Source organism: Malaya genurostris, chromosome 1 (assembly GCF_030247185.1).
Source record: "Malaya genurostris strain Urasoe2022 chromosome 1, Malgen_1.1, whole genome shotgun sequence".
In the NCBI taxonomy this organism is placed as follows: Eukaryota; Metazoa; Arthropoda; class Insecta; order Diptera; family Culicidae; genus Malaya; species Malaya genurostris.
The window spans coordinates 46,648,437-46,669,112 of record NC_080570.1 but is presented as its reverse complement, the minus strand read 5'-3'; the positions used below and the strand labels follow the sequence as shown (position 1 = coordinate 46,669,112).

General features: G+C 34.9%; 1 protein-coding gene across 1 annotated transcript in view; it reads right to left on the bottom strand.

The window, feature by feature from the left end:
• Positions 1-7,031, bottom strand: part of LOC131438807 (homeobox protein 5) — a 154,191-nt gene extending 147,160 nt beyond the window's left edge. Inside the window, exon 1 of the mRNA XM_058609103.1 lies at positions 6,254-7,031. The gene's annotated coding sequence lies outside the window, so the exon portion shown is untranslated. The remainder of the gene's footprint in view (positions 1-6,253) is intronic.
• Positions 7,032-20,676: the final 13,645 nt, after the last annotated feature.

The following is a 20,676-nucleotide window of genomic DNA, read 5'->3' as shown; positions in this document are numbered from 1 at the left end:
GTCACTCCCAATGACAAATTTAAATTTTTATACTCATCACCCTGTATAACCCGACCAGAGACGCAAAGTAAAAATTTTAAATATTTTCATGCGGACTCCAAGTTTTCTTCAATAATGATGTAAAGAATTGGTATAGTGAACTTAACTCAATTTCTTAACAAATGGATTTTATACCGAATCCGGCATTCTAATGGAATGCACACGAAGGCAGCTCAGTCATCGCCGATGAGGAAAACAAAACGTCCCGGATCGTTCCGGATGGTCCCGTCCCGGAATAGTGCGAATAGACTTTTAATCACGCCATCCGACATTTTCAAGTTTCAAGTTGTGAAAAGATTTCCAACGTCCCGTTTGTGGTTTCTTGGCGGATTGATGCCGAGAGAAGCAGGACTGTTCCGGATACATGATTAAAAAAAAGCCATAGAATTAAAACAAGTGTAAAACATATAATTCCTATTGAATGTGGGGATTGCAATGCAACGTGATTATTTTTCAAAAGTTTTAGGAGCAATTTATTTAAACATCATTAGGTTGAATAATAATAAGTACTTTCCACTCATTTACAAACGTCAACAAAAGGAAGTAAGTTCTACTCAAATTTTAAGAAAAAAGTATATTTATCCAAATTTGCGTAATACCAATTGTACTCAATTTTGGTAGGTATGGTTTTTGCTAAATTGATTGACTTTTGACTCAATTTTGGTTAGCCACAAGCGGAGATGGCATTTCACCAGAGTGATACACACTGGAGTCAGATTCTTGTCCACACCGAGGATGCAAAAAAACGAAGCACCGCACAAAGAGGAAAGCGCACTTCTTCTCAGTGTCGAATAGACAGCATTTGAGTGTGTGCTTGTGGTTAAAGCAGCTGGCGCGAGTGAAACACATTCTCTTCGCATGAATCGCTCACACGCGCTCTCGTCTAAATACACCCAAGTGACCACTGGCGCGTGATGGTGAGCGAACACTTCTGTGAACTTCAATTAATAGAGAGTAGATCTGACCTTGCTATGAAAAATTTGCAAGGAAAACCGAAAATTTTACGATAAATTGTTTTATTTTGCTGATTTTGCGTGTCCACGCTTCTTCTACGCAAACCACACAGCAGAGTGCTCACCGGCGTGTACACCTCTGTGAAAGTATCTGCATCCACCTCAGAGAATTTATTAGCTTATGCTCTAGCACTTTGGTGCGATTCAGTGGAAGTGGTAAAAGGAAATAAACAAACGCACTCATGATGCGTGCACACTTTATACAACAGTTGTGTATAAATGTGAAAGAGAAGAGCTCTCGTTGAAGTTGTCAGTGCGAGGGGAGAAATTTTGCTTGCTCTTCGTCACACAGAGGAGATAGACATCTCTGGCCACAAGTAAGCGTGTACGGTCGAGATGACTGAAGCTAAAAGTAGGGAAATATGGTACAATAGTACGGTTTCATAATGAGCAAATCCGATAAATGAAATCCGAAAATTTTGTTGCAAGCACTGCAAACCTAATCGAACAGGAAACTAAATTCTTGCTCAAATAATTTATGCTTTTAGATGTAAAATGATTTACTTGAAAAATAAGTTAACAAAACCTAGCTCAATCCAGTCAATTTCGAGAACGAGATACGTTAACATGCACATAAAAATATCTCGTAAATTGACTTCAATATTCATGCATATTTTCGGAGCAGCAAATTGAATATAATCTACTGCACAGTTCTTCATTTTCCAATACACTTTAGAAGCAAAATCAAGTCTTGTTCATCGAAAAATCAATGCATTCCATTTAAGTTTCACGTGGATATTGTTTTTTTTTTCAATTCTTTCCCAGCAGGTCAATGAACATTACCTTCAAGAAGACATGCCGCAGTTCGAAGAGATCATTTGCATTTTACTACAGGAAGTGTGACGGATTTTTTGTCTAATATCGGGAAAGGCACTTTACTACGCATACGACATAACATAATATGCATTAGTACTACGAAAGATAAAGACATCGAAAAGCTCAAAAACTACGATTTCGACAACATCAAAAACAAGACGACTGTGAAAAAATGGAACTAGATGCGATTCGAGAGTCAATAGCTTTCCATAGCTTTTTGAATGTTGAGAGAGAAGTCAAAATTTTGCTCGCGCAACGCAAAAATCCGATCTACTCGCACGCCAAATTGGCGAAAACGTTAAATGTGGCCAAGTCAACTGAAACCAGCGCGATAAAAGTATTCGGAAAGAGTCGAAAAGAGTAACCAGCTGTTTCCACTTCTTACTCCGATATGTCGCGAGCATTGGCTACAACTAGACATCAAGATAAAAAAAAACAAGCCGAACTGTTGACTTACTCCAAATCGTGAAGTTTAACAAAACAAGTCAGTCAGAATACGATCGTGAAAGTTGTATATGAAGATGCTGACGAAATTTGATTGTGTGGTACAGAACTTTTAAACCTACGTAAAACAGTTTTTAAACATCTGTTGGCTTTCAACAGGCAACACTATTGATCTCCTCTGTTTTGGCCGAAATTGGCATCTTACCATTACAGAAAAAAATGCCAAAGGACGTCAAGCGGCACCTCAAGACAACTTGATAAAAAGAGTTAAGCGAAATACCCGACCATTTGAACTCGCTAAAATAAAAGCTTCATTGAATATTAATTCTTTTTTCTTAATTAATTGAATTCGAAAAGAGATTAGATTAGATTTTTCAATAAAAAGTATATTTGATTCGCACACATTCTTGTTTTACCAATTTTTGATCGTAACACTCTCTATTTTGCGGTTTGAAAGTCTTTAGTTGCTTTGCTTCAAGCGGAAACAAATCCAGTTCCGAACCCCACTGCTATCAAACTCACGACAAAAAGGCCTAAATACAAATGACACAGTTTTCGTTCAGTTTTTCTTTCGCGAAAAAAAATCAATACGGTAATGATTTCATATTTGAGGCTTAACTCTTTGGATAATTTTCAAGTCAAAATCACAAGCTTCCAATTGATATTGGAAACTTTAAAGAAAATTCTATGATGGCTCAGTAACAATCGATAAAAAAGTGAACATTGAGACGGTGTCGTTTGCAGTTAGACACTTTTATTGTGGGACATTAGATTTGATAGATGGTTGGGGTCCGAACTAGGTTGGATGTTAGGTTTTTTATGGTCACTGCTAACCTCAATCGGATGAACACATTTTGACAGTTCAGTAGTACTATTTGCAAATAAAGTTTATTTTTGTTTGTCTGTTGACAAACGGATGAGACTGTAAACGATCCATTTCACCAAAATAGAGTTTAAAAACATTTATTGTCGATTCGATTCGGTTGTTTAAAAAGATTTATCAGATAAAAGTGACTAGTTGCGAGGTGTAAAGAAGATTGTTTGATATGCGTTTCTAGAATTTTTCAAGCTTGTTTGTAAACAGTACCGCTGAACTGTCACACATAAATGCTTGTTCATTTGTGACATCAGGATAAAAAATAAAGATGAACATTAGAAAAGGCCCCAAGTGAGAATCAAAGTTTTTTTTGTTTACTTCCTCTTCCGATTATAACGGTCCAATCAGCAAACCCTTCAACTAACACTTTACATAGAATATTGTGGTTTTCAGCGTGGCATAGAATGCGACGGCAGATTTGCATGTAAATTTTCGATTTCTTTTGTTAGCAGACTCTGCAATTCGGCAGACTTTTTATAGGTTTTTGAAACTTTTATATACAGTCGTCCAATTTACAGACTTTTAAAATTGCGTCGGGCTTCTTGTTTAGTTTTTCTCGTCTGACTTATAAAATTTAACACTTGCATTGGAGGATTTCTAGTATGCAGACGTAAAAATTTTACCTGACATCTCTGCCCAGGAGTTGGACAGTTGTTAAAACCCTTTCGTTGTCAGTTGTACTAAAGTTTACAGCACTTTTATATCGAGTATTAGAGCGAATAGCAAAATAAAATGTCTGGTGGATTAAAGGCAATTACAGATTTAAAAGGTAATGTTATCTAGTAACAAGAATTTTATTTGTTTGTTCAATAAAAGCATCATCAAGTATGGATCTGTCAAAGACAACTGAATTTTTAGAATACGATTTACCTTTTTTTTAATAGCTTATTTTTATGGTTAATATTGATAATGTTGCGAGTGAAGTTTCGTTTAAAGGCAAAGATGTCAATTAATACAAAGTATCATTGTATAATTATTCTGGTTAAAAAACAATTGTCATTGAACGACCAATTTAAAAAAAATATTTTTCTGATTTGTGGTCTCGAAGAGGTTGAATCGATGCAAATGACAGTTTCGCTATTTTTGTGGTATTTCGTCGCTTTCTTGTCGCATCGCTATCCTTTGTTAACCACCAATGAAAATCACTATAATATCAAAAACTACCAACTCTCGATATGCACTGTACAATTTATTAGAAATTACTGGAATTTGCCCCTAATAGTTCAAATATTCATGAACTTTTCGATAATTTCTTAGGTGCAGATTTGAAGATGATAGTTTCAGCCAGTGGCTTACCGAGGAAATTTGGCCCCATCGTTGGTTTAGTGAACAAAACAAAAACAAAGTTGAATTCCATCTCCGGAATTCTCGCCCCCATAAAAACACTGCGCCCGGGACGAGTGCCTCCTTCGCCCCCCTCTAGGTACGCCACTTGTTTCTGCTGTTGTTCTCTGCAAATAATTCGCAAGAAGGATTGCTAAGAGTATCGAAATAATCGAAAGAGAAAGTAGACAAAGAGAATCTGTCATTTGTAGTACTTCGGACCTAATCTAATGTTCATCGAGATGCTAGGTTTTGCACGAACATTACATAACCTCACAAAAATGAACAAAATGAGCTTATTGTGACAGCTATCAGTGGTTTGTTTATGTGTTCATTCTAATTGGGATACGTGTTAATAGAGATGTAAACAAACCAATGATAGCTATCAAAAGATGAGCTCGATTCATCGGCAGTTCTTCATTAGGGTTTTTATCGTCACTGCTAACCTCAATTCCGATTGAGAACACATTTTGACAGTTCAGCAGTACTGTTTGTAAGCAGAAATTTTTTTGTTTGTCTGTTGACAAATTGGATGAGACCATTTACGGTCCATATGGCCTAAATAGAGTTTTAAAACATTTGTTCACGATTGCATACGGTTTGTTTTTGAAATTTATTATATAAAAGTGACTAGTTACAAAGTGTGAAGATAATTGTTTAAGATGTGTTCTTAGATTTTTGTTGAAGCTTGTTTGTAAACAGTACCGCTGAACTGTCAAGGATGAATGCTTGTTCATTTGTGACGTCACGACAAATAATTTAACTTCCGATGAATCAGGTTCATCTGTTGACAGCTATCAGTGGTTTGTTTACATTTATTCAAATTAGAATGAACGCAATGAACACATAAACAAACCACTGATAGCTGTCATAATTGATTCATTTTGTTAATTTTTGTGAGGTTATGTCATGTTCGTGCAAAACCTGATTAGTGATTAATTAATTCTATAAAATGTAAGGGATTTCAGCCATTTAAACCATTTTAGACAAACAACAAAAGTTAGAATTTCTGTGGATTGTTTTTCCAAAATCTTGTATTTGGAATAAACAACGCGACCGACTTGTCATATTTGAGAATGATTAATCACTTTTTCGTTTTCCATAACATTGACTGAGGACAAATATTAACATTGGAAGAATTTTCTGATTCATGTACTACTGAGAGTTGTTTTCGATAAGAGCGAAATCATCCGGAAATCCCCATCGAAGTATGATTTGTCCGATTAGGAAAAACCATCAATAATTTAGCTATAACTAACTACCAAAGCACAAAACATTCTCCGGAAGTATTCACTCAAAATACAACACAAAATGTATTATATGTATTTGTATTTGCCATTAGTACCACCAACCGTAAACAAATTCCATTGTTCGCATACCATGCGTAAACAACTGCCACTAATTAGTGGCCAATAACGAGTTTAGATTCACTTTATAGCCTGTCAACATGAGCAACATCGTGCGTTTTCCAGTGCCAATCAATCATCATATGCTGGCGAGCATTTTCATAGCCCCTTCGATAAAGAGTACCTATCAAAACGGTGCCCACTGTTCCTGTGTTGGTGTCAAAAGCGCGTGAGTTCGTGCGTGTAGTAGCATCACTTTGCAGTAATCCTTCGTTTCGTCTTCTACTACCAGCAAAAGCAAACCGCCCGGCCCACCCGTCGGGATCGCAATGGTTTTCCTTCGAACGAACACACTGCGTTCGTGAGAAGGTGAGGACGAGCTCTCGCACACTTACAGAAACATGCAATAATCCGTTCAAAGCGTTCCGACGAGTTTGTGTTGGTGCGTCTGCAAACCAATCCTACGAATATTTATGTAGCGGAACGGATATAACACCACTGAAACTGCTGTCGATCGATATTTTATGTACGAAAATTTTGACATTTTCTAGGACACCATCATATTTTTTTGCTTTTCACCAAACTTTTGAACTCTAGCACTCGGTTTTGTTCACCTCTAGCTGTGTGCTTGTAATTCCAACGCGAATTGCAATCGAAAGAACCAAACTGTTCCCTTTCGGGACGGCAACTTTGTCCTCCTTTCGGAAGCACCACCCACTTTAAGTCCTGTCTGAATGCATTCTTCGTGGAATATAGTTCGAGTAGAAACCGTCGAATTCACTTTTTAATTCATTTTATCACCAGCAACATATTCAAAATTAAATACCATTAAAACTACATTCACAGGAGGTCCAGCCTAGACCGTGAAAAACCTTCCGTACAGCTGACCACTGAATCCTTCAAAATCTACTTGACATCGTTCCGTCGAAATAGAACAACTAATCAATTTGTTGTGTCTGTTTCATGGTTTCGTTTGCTTTTCCTATCAAATATGTCTATCAAACACAGTTATTTTATCACCGAAACTTTCAGATTGGAAATCTGTCTTTGCTCGACACACGATGCGCCCCGATTTAGCGGTCCGATGTGGGCAGAATTGTTGTTGCTCCTTTCGTGTTCGAACACAGTCTGCGTGGTGGACGTGCGAAAAGATGGCCCGTTAGTAACAGAGCGCGACCAGTCAGGATAAAATTGCCGAGAGAACTCGCCTCCCGACGATGAAGGAATTTCCACTCTGTTTATGATTCGACATAGCGAAGCATAAGGACTTGCGTTTCCTCATTGGTAGGGACAACGGGGGGGGGAGGGAATTATTCTCTTTTTGGTTCTCATAATTTTATCCAAGGGAGTGTAGGCTGTGTGGATGTGTGCGAGTATCGTATTACGGATATCCTGGTCGATTTGGAGTCATCTGTAGCATGCTCCCAGCAAACGTCAATTCGCTCAAATGACACTATCTGACAACTTAGCTGCCACATTCAGTTCCTCATATTGATCTTTGCTTTGTGAATCAATAGGTCTGTTTCATAGCGGACAACAGCTTGAAATCCTAGATTATTCCACCTAGCAGGGCCGGTGAAAGAGGTGGGTACGGTGGGTAGTACTATCCACCCGAAAATTCCAAAGGTGGGTAATTACCCACCTGAAATTTCTAACGAAAAACAATAGTAATATTAGTATCATTTATAACAATAAAAGTAGTTTCATTGTAACTGAGAATAATAAATAAAATCAGAAATAAAATTAAAATGCTAGTACTCAAGGTAGAGCAAGGATGTGAAGATATACAACAAAAAGGTGAGGCGTGACAATGGTCATTTGAGCAAGCAGAAATCTTTTAGTGACTTAACTTTTACCTTCAACAAAGGGGTCGAGTTTAAGCATCTCATTCATGCAAATCACTCGAGTCTCTGGTATGCCGGAAAGTTCAACTCCTCTTGCGAAAGTTAAGTTAGTAAAAGATTTCAGCTTGCTAAAATCAACCTTGTCACATCTCGCCTTTTCATTCTTTATCTTCACATATATGAAATCACTCAAAATATTTTGACGTAGGATTGTTTCTTTGTCTATACCGGGGTGCAAATTCAAAATATAGAAGTAAAACCATATAGACAGTGGTTAGGTTTTAAAGATCTACAACTCAACCACGAACAATGTCTAATTCTCCCTGTTTTTCAAACCATTGTCATTCCTCTAATTGATATGACGGTTTCGTATACATAAGCTCACGGTTTCCATATGATTTCTGCTCTTCAATGAGTGCGTTCGCATTTGAGAAGATTACTCACAGAAAACCAAATTCAGTGTCGAATCGACTTGCACTTTGTGCGGTTCGATACTGCCGTAGAGAAGGTTGCTTCCACATCGTCCAAAAAGTTCAGGAACTAACTAGGAAAACAACATTTCTTGAGCAAAATTTCTTTATTTATTATCTAAATTTTTCATCTCATACTTATAGAATGATTTGTCCATGGCCATAAAATAGGGTTCAGTTGCGGCGATGACTCTCTCAGATCATCAAATGACAAGTAGTCGCTGGGGGCTAGGTTATTGAGAATAAGGTGGGTGAAGAAACAGATCGGTGCCCAATACGTTCAATTTGGCCATTATTTTCATTGACTTGTGGCACGGTGCATTGTCTTGGTTAAAAATGATGTTTTCTGATCCATATGAGGCCGGTTTTTACGATTCCATGCTTCAAACACATTAATAACTCCTAACGCATTAATAACTAAAAACTTTTGTTGGTACTTCCTTTTCAAGATAGTCGACGTTAATTATACCTCGAGCATCTAAAAACTGACGCCATGCTTGTTACAGGTACTTGTAGCGTTTTCCCCATCTAAATGTTGAAACAACTCCGGAGAAAAAAGATAGATCCATGTTTCGTCCTCTGTTTCATACCAACGCAAGAAATCCTTTTTATTGCGACTAAACAGTGCCCACCAGCTAGCTCTCTGGATTGTTGATGCGTTGTTGCTTTCGATAGATTGTGAGCGAACGAGGCACCTATTTGGAAAAGATTTTTTTCATGCGCAGATTTTCGCATACGATCATAAAAGCACTTCCAGTTCAGTCAGACTTTTATTTTGTGTTCATCCATAACGATTATCAAAACTTGCTCACGTTTTTTCAGGATGACTGCTTAATTTGGTTACGCACGGAAAGACCGAAATTAGCATTTTGGCGAGAAAATTAGTTGATTTTCTGATTTTAGTTAGTTATTATTTGAGACAACTAAAAAAATCTTACTTTTGCTAATTTAGATTTTTTAATTCTAATTCCCTTAATAATAATAAAATATTTGTTGAAATAGCTATTTTTTAGTTGAATTCACCAATTAAACGTTCTGTCATTTCTTAGCTAAGGCACACTTCATTTCCATTCAACTAATTTTTTAGTTTAATTAGAGAAATAATACGTTGTTTTCAACCAACATGAATGGTTGAATTGGTTTCTGCAATTTGCAGCTATATGGCGCTCTGTCACCGAAAAAATGTTAACACCGTAATGACTACTAGCCACTAGATGGCACACTACTACCGAAAAAAATTTCAGTCGCGGTTGTCTTTTCTATATTGGCAGGAATAAATACGATGTTATAATGGATAATGGTATAAATACGATGCAGAAAAAGACATAAACGAAACATAAACATCTTTTTGAAAATTTTTCTTCTAAATCGCTGGTTTCTTCATTCGGCTTCGCGAAATAGACTATCTCACTGAAAACTTTGAGCACTCGGAAAAGAAAAACCGAATACAAGTAGTACACCGGACGGCGTAGCCCGGAATGTTAGAAGATACAAAAAACATCATTTGACGTGTACAATTAGAGTGCAACATTCGAAACTCACTTCACTGTTCCGCGTAAAACCATTATTACCCACAATCGCTTCAAATGCGCACAAATTCTGAATAAATACACTTTCCACTAACAGTTTACGTCATTTTTACATATCGGTTTAGAAACTTTTATATGGATATATCGTAACACATGCGAAAAACATCTAAACAATTTGCAAGCAGTTTCAACAAGACTGTCCTTTTTAGCTTTTTAATGGATTGTTTTGCTTTGGCACTTCTCATGAGTTTTTGGCTAATAAACTTGTTAATAAAACCAATTTCATTTTTGTTTTATTTGTGCTGTCCTTCAGTAATGACGGTGATAGATAAATAGAAACAAATTTTCTGATTTTAATAACGAAATTAGTTGTCAATGAGAATTTCGTGTTGGATTGAAATATTGCTGGTTTTTGTCCAGAATATTCGCCAACTAAAAATAAGAGTTTTTTTCAGCAATGTAAATTCTCAATTTTAACTAATTTTATAGTTATTTTGGAAATTTTGTTGTTAAAACCAACTAATTCAAAAACAGTAATACGAATTAGGCGCAGAGCTAATAACGGTCGTTCCGTGCGTTAAAATCAGAATACCACAAGTCTTTGTTTTTAATCTGAGTGCGGGTAACACTTCTTAAACCATTGCTGGACTTGCCCGGTTTTTCCTTATAGGAAGCAATGTTTTATCAATAAACGGAATTCGTTATTTTTAAGTTATCGTAAATCAAAAAGTAACGTCACTTATATGTCGGTAAGTTTAGTGTTTGTGGTGCGATTGACGTGAACATTTGACTCTTGTCTTCTGAACGATGATGATAGTTTGACATTACTAACGTCATCTCAGTTGGTCTTGGGACTTTTTTTAACAACGTGCTATACACATCAGCGGCTGGATTTGTTTTGTGCACCGTTCAATTCGCCCGGGTTTGCGGTTCAATGCATACGGCGCTGGTCTTATAAGCCAGTTGTCATATGTTCGAGCCCTGACGTGGAATGATTCATAGTGTCAGTAGGATCGTAGTACTAGCCATAAAATGATTCTGTATGCTAAGAATCGGCTGCGAAGTCTGTTGAAACAGAAAGGCCAAATTCCACAGAAGTAATGTAATGCCAAGACATTGCTTTTGATTCATGCGAGACATCTTTCACCATCAACCCCAACCAACTAAACGTTCAGGGTAACCAAAATTCTCAAAGAAATAATTTCGAAAATTTGCAAACACAAATAAGTTTATACGGAACCTAAAAGACTGCTGACTTAATATTCCAAACAAATATTGGCAGAAATTTTCTAGTTTGATATTGCATTTAACCCTTAACCCTCAGGGTACGGACTATAAAAAAGTTACGTACAGTACGGACAGGGTAAGCCTAACCCGGCGACTTTGATTGGGTGTATATCGAGCTGTACTTAATCAATTTGAATACTTTTTTTTTATTTTGTGTGAAATTGTCTCAAAAATATAATAGAGTTGTCAGATTAATCATTTAACTGATTGAAAAAAAATTATAATGAAAAATGTGAACGGGTCTTGAATTTTTTTTGTAAAAAACGTTTTTTTTCAAAATGCTGTAACTTTTTGAAAAAAAAAATTAACATTGTATAACTCGCATTTGAAAGGTAAAAAGTAGTTCTTACAAATATCCATAACGGTTTTTTGATTTATTCCAAAAACTATATATTTTTGAAAAATGAAAATACGCGTTTTTTCGAGTTAGCGAAAAAACGTTGTTTCGTTGATTTATGATGATAAAGGTTAAAATTAATGTTTTTAATGCGTGTTCTTTAACAAAAAATTACAAGAAACAAAATTTAATGAGTTATAATTCACTACGATATAAGACGTACGTTCAAGTGATTGAGATCTACTACAATACTTCGCTTACACCATGTACAACGCGTTATTTTGAGGTTAGAATCTACAAAATTAAGTAAAGAGTACGTATTCTTACTTACCTTTTTATTCCTCAGCGGCAAACAGACAAAATTAAAACTTAATTTTTTTTGAAAATTTTGGATTTTGTAACGTTCGATACGGACTGGGTGTACCACACCCGAGCACAATGTTTATATGTGTCTAGCTCGGACACAAAGCGGAGACTGACTCTGCCGCTTGGGCCTCTAATAGTGTGTACCTATAAGTTTTTTCCCCCCCTGGTCCGGACCCCCCTCGCCGACTTCTCTTCGTATGGCGCTTCTTTCAAATTTCGCTCGGGTTACGGTAACCCAGTCCGTACCCTGAGGGTTAAATGCGCAATTTTGTTTTACAACAAAATATCGAAAACGCTTCAGACTTCGAATTTACGTGTCCCATTATTTCGAAACAAAATATTATTCAAAAATCGACTAAATAATACTTCAAAATAGTGAGTAGTTCTCTCCGGTAAGAATAATTACCCACCTGGGCTTAATATGTTTCACCGGTTCTGCCACCTAGTGGTATATTGCACCAGAAACCGATGCAAGTTTTATCACAGATTTTTTCACTACCATTTCCGGTTATAATAGCAAGGTAACAAGTTATGGCTTGTAATTCTTAACACTTTTAATCCTGTAATTCTACCAACTAACCAGATCTATAAATTGTAACAGTTTTTAGCCACAGTTTAGCAGATTGTTTACTTTCTTTGCATCGTCACTCAAATGACGGTTAGGAATGCTTCACACATTCCACTCCTCGGTGCTTCAAGAATCAGGAATCTTGAACCGGAAATGGGATCCGAATGAAGATTTTTATTTGAGTTTGTTAAAATCGTTATAACCGTTTCCAATAAATCGACGATAGTTTCATTTTTGAGTTTGGAATTATTTGTACAAAAAAAAACTATTGAAATGAAATGCTGTTCGCTTATAACTCCGTAACCGGATGTCCAATCTGAAGTTTGAAATAATCGGTCCAGCGATCTCCGAGAAAAGTGTGTGCACACTTTTTTTAAATTTTTCGCGCACCCTGTAATTAGGGAACCGGAAGTTGGATACGGAAATTTCAACAGCATCAGATCAGTTTTTTTATTCTTCACGGAACGACCGAAATTATCTCTGCGCCTAATTCCTAATACTGTTTTTGAATTAGTTGATTGTAACAACCAAATTGTCAAAACAACTATTAAAAAAGTTAAAATTAAGAACTTACTTTACTGAAAATACTTTTATTTTTAGAGAATGCGTTTAGTTGGCGAATATCCTGGGCACAAACCTGCAATATTTCAATCCAACACGAAATTCTCATCGACAATTAATTTTGTTATTAAAATCAGAAAATTTGTTTTTATTTATCTATCATCATCATTACAGAAGGACAGCACAAAGAAAACAAAAATGAAATTGGTTTTATTAACAAGTTTATTAGCCAAAAACTCATGAGAAGTGTCAAAGCAAAACAATCCATTGAAAAGCTAAAAGGGACAGTCTTGTTGAAACTGCTTGCAAATTATTTAGATGTTTTTCACATGTGTTACGTTTTATCCATATATAAATTTCTAAACCGATATGTAAAAATGACGTAAACTCTTAGTGGAAAATGTATTTATTAAGAATTTGTGCGGATTTGAAGCGATTGTGCGTAATAATGTTTTTACGTGCACGCAGAAAAATGGAGCTTGTTTGAAAGAACAAAACAGTTAGCAGATTTTTAAATTTGATTTTTGTTAATTTCTATCTAGAATACGACTGTTTCAAATCAATTTCCCCCTAACCAACAATAATCTCTGTTTGATGTGAATTAACATTTTGGTGTCACCCAACGAAAAAAAATGCTGTTCCAGCTAATTTTATTGTTGAAATAAACTACCAATTTTTTGCTTATCAACAAAAGTTGAGTTGATTTTATTGGCAAAATCTTGGTTGATTCAATTCTAATTTATCCTTATTGTATGGGTACAAATGAGTTTATAATAATCCACGCATAGTATGCTATGACAACTGCAGTCATTTATTGCATCACGGACAGCTGCACAGGTAAGAAGTGATTCACTCTGGGTGATTCCGTTTACAAAGGAAAGTCCATTATTTACACTTATGTTAATAAAAAATTTGATTCTTTTCATCTATGATCTAATTTGTATAATGATACAACACAGTTTATTGTTAAAATGAACCATGTCAGTTTTATTTCTTATAAACCAGAGAAAAATTTTCAACTGTGAATAAACAAAATTTTTCGTATGTTTTTCAAAAGTGCAATTTCATCTGCACATACCTTTTTCGTGGAGCATTTCAACAATTCAAGTATTGATAATCAGTAATATTAGAAACCTCATAATATTACATAACACGTTTTCTTTACAAAAAAAATTGTTACAGGATATTTCTATTTTAACCGATCTGCGAGGGCATCGCACCATGATTGTGGTTTGGAAATAATTTTAATTTCATTCATGTGTTAAGTAAATAGAATTGATAAAATAAAATAAATCGACAATAAATGTATCAAAAATAACCTTCCAATTTATTTTGAAAGAAATAATTTTACTCTCAACAACAACAAAAAAGGATTATAAAAAACGTAAGTAGAAATAATATTCATTTTAGGTTTATATTTTATCATTTATTTCAACTGCCAAGTTTATAAATTCAAAGCACTATAAAGATTACCTTCATTTAAAGTTAGTTCATTGTAAACTGACTTTTCAAGTTATATTTACTATGGAATCGTTTGTTAAGAAACTGACACTAATGCACAAGCTTATATTTGTTGTTTTTCACAAAATATTTATTGAAATAAACTAATTCACTGAGACAAATCAAACATCTAGTTTTGTAGTTTCAAGCAACAATATTTGCTATATGAAACCAAATTTTCTGTTGTCACTATTTCAATAAAATAAATCGTTGCGAGAAACCAAAATTTATTTACTTTTACAATATTCTTCTCTGCGTGTAATGTAAAACACGATTGAATCAGCAAATACGTTGCCAATAACTTCAACTCAACTTTTGTTGACATGTAATAAATGGCTGATTCATTTCAACGATAAAATCTGCCGGAATAAACCAGTTTTTCGTTAGTCAGGATAAGAATTTGTCTTCAAATCAAATAGATATAATTGTTGATGTACAAGGGAGAAATTTGTTCAAAACAATCATATTCTAGCTTGATATCAACAGAAATCATATTTTAAAATCTACTGACTGTTTTGTTATTTCAAACAAGCTCAATTTCTCTGCGTGTATAAAGTTTGCACGTGTTTTAGAAGAAAAATTTCAGTGTTTCTTTCTTTCCTTTGAGGTCTTTTAATAGTTCAAGTGTATGTATGGATAATTAAAAAACTTCACTAAACTTGCATTACATTACATAACACGTTTTTTACAGATGCAGGAATTCTATCTTGACCAGATTAATGGCGCACCGAATCATTGATTGTGGCATTTGAAAAATTTGATCGACAAAAGGGCCCAAATATTGTTGAAAGAAATAGACAATTTCAAATGGATAAAAATCGAAATAAAATTAGTTTAAAAAATTACCCTGAAAATTAGTTTAAATGAAATCTCTTTTTAAGAATAATGACAAACAAAAATGTATGATTTTAACAAACAAAAGCGTATGTTGAAATACTAATTATTTTAGGTTATTATCGTTCATTCCAACTGCCAAGTTTATAAATTCAAAGAACTAATAATATTATCATTATCTAAAGCTAGTTCGTTCTAAACTTATTTTGAAAGTTTAATTTACCATGGAATCGTTTGTCAAGAAATTGACAGAAACGCACAAGTAAAATATTTGTTATTTTTATCAAAATATTTCTTGAAACAAACTAATGCACTGAGCAAAATCAAATATCTTGTTTTGTAGCTTCAAGCAACAATATTTGCAATTTCAAATCAGATTTTCTTTTGTCACTATTTCAACAAAATAAATCGTTGCGTGAAACCGAAATTTAGTTATTATTACAATATTTTTCTCTGCGTGTGCCATCTAGTGGCTAGTAGCATAAATCAAATAAACAGAATTCTTACAGTACTGTGACACTAACAGCACCTCTAGTGACAAACGGGTGTACTTTTTTCCATTAGCTACTGCCCACATTATCGAAATGACGGAATGAGCAATGAATTCTTACTCGACTGCATGATTTTTTAGTGCTCGATCGGTTCAGTGCTAGAATTTTCGATCAACCTGATTGACAGTGACATTCAGAGTTGCCAGGTTATTTTTTCAAAAATCTGTCTAAACTCAAAAATTTATCTGGATTTGTCTGGGTCTACTATATACAAGGACATTTTTGCCAGGCTTCATTTTCAGTGAGCAAAAAAAAGGTCCCCCACCTATAGAGGCCAAAACCGTAAAGATTTAGCGAGATCTGACAAAATCTAGGAAAATTTGGAAAATCTGGCAAAATTTGGAAAATCTGGCAAAAGATCTGGTTAGTTTGAGTGTCTGGCGAAGCGAGAAAAACCTGGCATTTGCCAGACAAATCTGGCAATCTGGCAACGCTGGTGACATTATAAATGTCATTGAATATTCGCTCGTTTTATGAATGTGTTAGTGTGAAATTTAAGCGACTTAAGCCATTTCACTACACTCCAGCTAGAGAAATGGATGATGCTGACTAAGGTAGGCCGTTTTGTTAAGTTCCAGCGAATTTCAATAGTTTATGTTGGGATTCTAAGAAGAACTGGTTATTTACTAGTTCTGTATATCCGAAAAACATGAAGATTTAAATTTGTATATTCAGTTATATAATGCTTTCGTTTAAAAATAAACTGAAAATCAGCACGAAAACGTGCAAAATCAGGAAAGAAGAAGAAGACGAATTGACAATTCAGTCCGCATCTTCTCACTCGATTCCGAATGATTTCCGAATCAACTGGTTGTAGGCGAACCGGTTCATTCGGAATCGGTTGTTGCACTGGAGTTGGAATTGATTCGGAATCCATTATGATTTCCACATGAAATTCCGAATGAAAATTTCTCGCCGATTCGGAATTGATTCGGAATCCGTTCGGATCTGATAATGTGGGTGTGGTTGTGTTAAATGCGCAGGCAACTTTTTGCATGCATTTTAGGAGCATTTACGCACCCATTCTCCACCAGACGGTGCTTTTGGTGTCACGGGTTGCTCAACTACATTACTATTACACTGGGAAATCTATGTTTATTTGATTTATGCTAGTAGTCATTACGCACGGAAAGACTGAAATTAGCATTTTGGCGAAAAAATTAGTTGATTTTCTGATTTTTGTTAGTTGTTTTTTGAGACAACTAAAAAAATCTTACTTTTGCTAATTTAGATTTTTTAATTTTAATTCTCTTAATAATAATAAAATATTTGTTGAAATGGCTATTTTTTTAGTTGAATTCACCAATTAAACGTTCTGTCATTTCTTAGCTAAGGCACGCTTCATATCCATTCAATTAATTTTTTAGTTGAATTAGAGAAATAAAACGTTGTTTTCAACCAACATAAATGGTTGAATTGGTTTTTGCAATTAGCAGCTATATGGCGCTCGTTAACACCGTAATGACTACTAGCCACTAGATGGCACACTACTACCGAAAAAAATTTCAGTCGCGGTTATCTTTTCTATATTTGCAGGTATAAATACGATGTTGTATTGGAGAAAAAGACATAAGCGAAACATAAACTTCTTTTTGAAAAATTTTACTTCTAAATCGCTGTTTTCTTCATTCGACTTCGCGAAATCGACTCTCTCACTGAAAACTTTGAGCACTCGGAAAACAAAAACCGAATACAAGTATACACCGGACGGCGTAGCCCGGAATGAGAAGATACAAAAAAACATCATCTGACGTGTACAATTAGAGTGCAACATTCGAAACTCACTTCACTGCTTCGCGTAAAAACATTATTACCCACAATCGCTTCAACTGCGCACAAATTCTGAATAAATGCACTTTCCACTAACAGTTTACGTAATTTTTACATATCGGTTTAGAAATTTATATAGGGATATATCGTAACACATGCGAAAAACATCTAAACAATTTGCGAGCAGTTTCAACAAGACTGTCCTTTTTAGCTTTTTAATGGATTGTTTTGCTTTGGCACTACTGTCCTTCAGTAATGACAGTGATAGATAAATAGAATCAAAGTTTCTGGTTTTAATAACGAAATTAGTTGTCAATGAGAATTTCGTGTTGGATTGAAATATTGCTGGTTTGTGTCCAGAATATTCGCCAACTAAACACATTCTCTAAAAATAAGAGTTTTTTTCAGTACAGTAAATTCTAAATTTTAACTAATTTTATAGTTATTTTGGAAATTTTGTTGTTAAAATCAACTAATTCAAAAACAGTAATACGAATTAGGCGCAGAGCTAATTTCGGTCGTTCCGTGCGGTGTTAACGTTTTTTCGGTGTAGAAAAAATTTCAGAAGCCAATTCAACCATTTATGTTGGTTGGAAGCAACGTTTTATTTCTCTAATCCAACTAAAAAAATAGTTGAATGGATATGAAGTGTGCCTTAGCAAAAAAATGACAGTACGTTTAATTGGCGAATTCAAAAAAATAGCCATTTCAACAAATATTTTATTATTATTATTATGGGAATGAGAATTAAAAAATCCAAATAGCAAAAGTAAGATTTTTTTAGTTGTCTCAAAAAATAACTAACTAAAATCAGAAAATCAACTAATTTTTTCGCTAAAATGTTGATTTCGGTCTATCAGTATTGTTTCTGTCAACAAATTACCGGATTTCGGTACATTCTAAAATATATTTCCGAATATTTACTATCCTTTTGCTGGCATAACAAAACGGTTCAAGTCGTTTTAAATCCAGTGATTTCCAGATGTAGAGCAGATTTTCCAGTGTTTGTATTTTTAAAGCGACATAGTATTCCTTTTTCAGCTCACAAACAAAGTGGCTGGTGATAACTCAATTCACTGAACCAACGACTGCAATCAATGATATGAATTGTAAATGGTATACTAGTTCTATTCATTATCGAACAGTAAGTAACTAATCATGAATAAAAAAAACTTGTTAGACGTTATTTTATGAGATTTATTTTTAAATTATTGTTCTTCCTTTGAGTTTACGGGTTATCAGTAAAATTGACCGAGAAATGGTAATGCTTTAAGCTACCCTTACACGAGACAATATTATTGTCAATACAAGGAGTATTGACAATACTTTTGATCGTGTAATGGAAACTTCATTGGATAGACGAAAATAATGTTAAAAAATCAAAACTGCTCATCAATCCGACAATACTTTCTCTCCACAGAAGAAACTGCCAAATATGTGCAATGAACTCTTCTCTCAATGTTTCAATGTTCAGTTGCAATACTTGAAGCTTCAAACGCTTGATTCGTTTGAAAAATGCGGACCCAAGTTACCAAGTCAATTGGATTGACGGTATTGACAATACTTTGGATTGACAATAATATTGTCACGTGTAAGGGCCGCTTTACAGTTCACGACGGTTATATATTTACAGATTATTGGTAAATTTTACCGAACGTCGGTAGAAAATAATCGAATGTTGGGTTTTATCACAGAGTACAAATATCCAAGGTAACGCACCACTTGAATCAATTAGTTCTGATACCGGGTTGGTTTTATCTCATGGTCAAAGCTATTCGTATCATTTTTATAACACCACAGAACCTAAGGATACGTTTGGAACTAGAATCTAATCCGGTTGGATCAAGAAGTAAAGCGCAAAATGGATCGCCCAAATGGAAATATTCAATCCTTGAGTGGCAGACAACGAGCAGCCATGTAGAGATGGTCGGGTATCGGGTATTTTACCCGAAACCCGACCCGTACCCGTACCCGATGGGTTTTTGGTCGGGTACGGGTAAAAATTTTTATTTTCAATCGGGTACGGGTCGGGTACGGGTAAAAAAAATTTACTGCTTACTCGGGTACGGGTCGGGTCGGGTAAAAAAATTTACTACTCACTCGGGTACGGGTCGGGTACGGGTAAATTTTTTTTTTCTGATCGATTACCCGACCATTTGTACTTCACATAAATATGTTTACACGTTGACGAGAATTTTTTATTGCAAAACAGTTGTTCCGAAAAATAAACAATTTGATTCAAGGGGTTTTGACATTCGCGCCTAGAACCAGACCTGAAAACTGGCATCTTTTTCCAGAAAAAAACATTTGTTTTCTTCAATTAAAAAAAAAACGATCAATCATAGTTACGTGAAACGTTATGTGAATATTTTCCACCCTACTTTTTTATAACATATTTAATAAGATACACTGCCTTAGCTCTAAGATGTTGCGGTCAGACCCTACTTTCCACGTAGGTTTTAATGGACTGCCATTTTAAAGCTGTTTAATGCACAATCCAGTAAAAATTATTTGATTAATATATAAAATGTAGTGTAGTACTCATATCACATTCATATGCCAGAAAATTGTTATTTTAAATATTGGTTGGAGATTTTCAAAATTTACACATAAATCATTAGGATTCTAACCATAAAAACATGAACATTTATTTCAGAAAATCTGCATAGAAGTTCTTCTTATTCTTCACTTCTGGATGGTGTCACCTCACTTGAAATGACACCGATTGATGGCACAGCAAGTTGAGCTATATTGCCAGTTCGATGTCAACATTTCATAAGGGCACATAAACCAATGAGAGTTTCTCTTTGTTTACTTTCTCTTTTGTGAATATCTCCTTAATTTTCACGTGTACCTACAAAGTGTTCGTGTAGAATGAAAGATAATATCTCCATGTTTCCAACATTACCAAATATGTAACGAACTTTTGTATAATAACGCAGATATAGTCGAAAGAGAAAGTAAACAAAGAAAATCTGTCAATTGTTTTTAGGCTCTTTTTAAATGTTGACGTCGAGTTAATTTACGTTTCTTTTCACTGAAAATCTCGATGCGTGACAGTCGCAAAAGTACGGGTGAAAATCTTTTCACGCGAAATGCTCAAATTTTCACCGTGTTCACTCGTTGAGGGTTCCCAGGGAGGTGGAACAGAAGTTCAATGGCTGTAAAAACCACCAGCTCCCGTTAACATCGTTGGTGTGG